We start from the raw sequence: 3,116 nt of genomic DNA on the forward strand, positions 1-3,116 counted from the left end.
ATCTTACTTGAACTTGTTTTCGTGTCATGATTCTGCTTCAAGAACTTCGAGCCATCCAAGGATCCATTGAAGCTAGATCCATTTTTCTCTTTTCCAGTAGGTTTATCCAAGGAACTTAAGGTAGTAATGATGTTCATGACATCATTCGATTCATACATATAAAGCTATCTTATTCGAAGGTTTAAACTCGTAATCACTAGAACATAGTTTAGTTAATTCTAAACTTGTTCGCAAACAAAAGTTAATCCTTCTAACTTGACTTTTAAAATCAACTAAACACATGTTCTAAATCTATATGATATGCTAACTTAATGATTTAAAACCTGGAAACACGAAAAACACCGTAAAACCGGATTTACGCCGTCGTAGTAACACCGCGGGCTGTTTTGGGTTAGTTAATTAAAAACTATGATAAACTTTGATTTAAAAGTTGTTATTCTGAGAAAATGATTTTTATTATGAACATGAAACTATATCCAAAAATTATGGTTAAACTCAAAATGGAAGTATATGTTTTCTAAAATGGTCATCTAGACGTCGTTCTTTCGACTGAAATGACTACCTTTACAAAAATGACTTGTAACTTATTTTTCCGACTATAAACCTATACTTTTTCTGTTTAGATTCATAAAATAGAGTTCAATATGAAACCATAACAATTTGATTCCCTCAAAACGGATTTAAAATGAAGAAGTTATGGGTAAAACAAGATTGGATAATTTTTCTCATTTTAGCTACGTGAAAATTGGTAACAAATCTATTCCAACCATAACTTAATCAACTTGTATTGTATATTATGTAATCTTGAGATACCATAGACACGTATACAATGTTTCGACCTATCATGTCGACACATCTATATATATTTCGGAACAACCATAGACACTCTATATGTGAATGTTAGAGTTAGCTATACAGGGTTGAGGTTGATTCCAAAATATATATAGTTTGAGTTGTGATCAATACTGAGATACGTATACACTGGGTCATGGATTGATTCAAGATAATATTTATCGATTTATTTCTGTACATCTAACTGTGGACAACTAGTTGTAGGTTACTAACGAGGACAGCTGACTTAATAAACTTAAAACATCAAAATATATTAAAAGTGTTGTAAATATATTTTGAACATACTTTGATATATATGTATATATTGTTATAGGTTCGTGAATCAACCAGTGGCCAAGTCTTACTTCCCGACGAAGTAAAAATCTGTGAAAGTGAGTTATAGTCCCACTTTTAAAATCTAATATTTTTGGGATGAGAATACATGCAGGTTTTATAAATGATTTACAAAATAGACACAAGTACGTGAAACTACATTCTATGGTTGAATTATCGAAATCGAATATGCCCCTTTTTATTAAGTCTGGTAATCTAAGAATTAGGGAACAGACACCCTAATTGACGCGAATCCTAAAGATAGATCTATTGGGCCTAACAAACCCCATCCAAAGTACCGGATGCTTTAGTACTTCGAAATTTATATCATATCCGAAGGGTGTCCCGGAATGATGGGGATATTCTTATATATGCATCTTGTTAATGTCGGTTACCAGGTGTTCACCATATGAATGATTTTTATCTCTATGTATAGGGTGTGTATTGAAATATGAAATCTTTTGGTCTATTATTATGATTTGATATATATAGGTTAAACCTATAACTCACCAACATTTTTGTTGACGTTTTAAGCATGTTTATTCTCAGGTGATTATTAAGAGCTTCCGCTGTCGCATACTTAAATAAGGACGAGATTTGGAGTCCATGCTTGTATGATATTGTGTAAAAACTGCATTCAAGAAACTTATTTTGTTGTAACATATTTGTATTGTAAACCATTATGTAATGGTCGTGTGTAAACAGGATATTTTAGATTATCATTATTTGATAATCTACGTAAAGCTTTTTAAATCTTTATTGATGAAATAAAGGTTATGGTTTGTTTTAAAATGAATGCAGTCTTTGAAAAACGTCTCATATAGAGGTCAAAACCTCGCAACGAAATCAATTAATATGGAACGTTTTTAATCAATAAGAACGGGACATTTCACTAGGTTACTTACTTCTTGTTCCAAGTTTTGAATAGAAGCTTGTTGATTTCTAAATGCTTGAGCATTTTGTTCATTAGTTTGTTTTTGAGATGTGAAAAACTGCGTTTGAGTTTCAACTAGCTTCGTCATCATATCTTCTAAATTCGGCTTTTTATCATCGGTTTGTTGTGGTGGTTTGTTTTGAAAATTAGGTCTTTGCTGATTGTAAGTATTATTGGATACTTGTTGATTGCTAGGACCTTGTTGGTTGTTATATGGAATATTTCGGTTATAGTTCTGGTTTTGATTGTAAATCGGTCTTGGCGGTTGATAATTATTCTGATAATTATTTCCAGGCCTTTGGTTTATGTATGAAATATTCTCTCTTTGTTCCATTGTTAATTCAATACTGAGACAATCTTTTGTCAAATGTGGTCCTCCACACTGGTCACAACTAATTCGTATTGAGTGAATATCTTTAGTCATCTTTTCCATTCGTCTCTCGACAGCATCTATCTTTGCGGAAATGGAATCTAAGTCATGGCTAGAATCGGCTCTAGCTGCTTTAGATGATCTAACGATATCTTTTTCTTGGTGCCACTCATGTGAGTGGGAAGCAGTGTTATCAATAATTTTGTAAGCATCAGTTTCGGTTTTCTTCATAATCGAACCACCAGCTGCTATATCTATGTCTTTTCTTGTAGTGATGTCGCATCCTTGGTAGAATATTTGTACTATTTGACAGGTATCTAAACCATGTTGCGGACATCCTCTTAATAACTTTCCAAATCTTGTCCACGCCTCATATAGAGTTTCATTTGGCTTCTGTGTGAATGTAACAATTTCTCCTTGAAGTCTTACGGCTTTAGATGCAGGAAAGAATTGTTTAAGAAATTTTTCAACTAAAACGTCCCATGTATCGATCGCCCCTTCAGGTAACGATTCCAACCAATCTTTGGCTTCTCCCTTTAAAGTCCAGGGAAATAACATGAGATATATCTGTTCATCCTCTACTTCTCGGATTTTAAATAGTGTGCAGATCCTATTAAAGGTACGTAAATGTTCATTTGGATCTTCCTT

This window comes from Rutidosis leptorrhynchoides, chromosome 5 (assembly GCF_046630445.1).
Source record: "Rutidosis leptorrhynchoides isolate AG116_Rl617_1_P2 chromosome 5, CSIRO_AGI_Rlap_v1, whole genome shotgun sequence".
Lineage (NCBI taxonomy): Eukaryota > Viridiplantae > Streptophyta > Magnoliopsida > Asterales > Asteraceae > Rutidosis > Rutidosis leptorrhynchoides.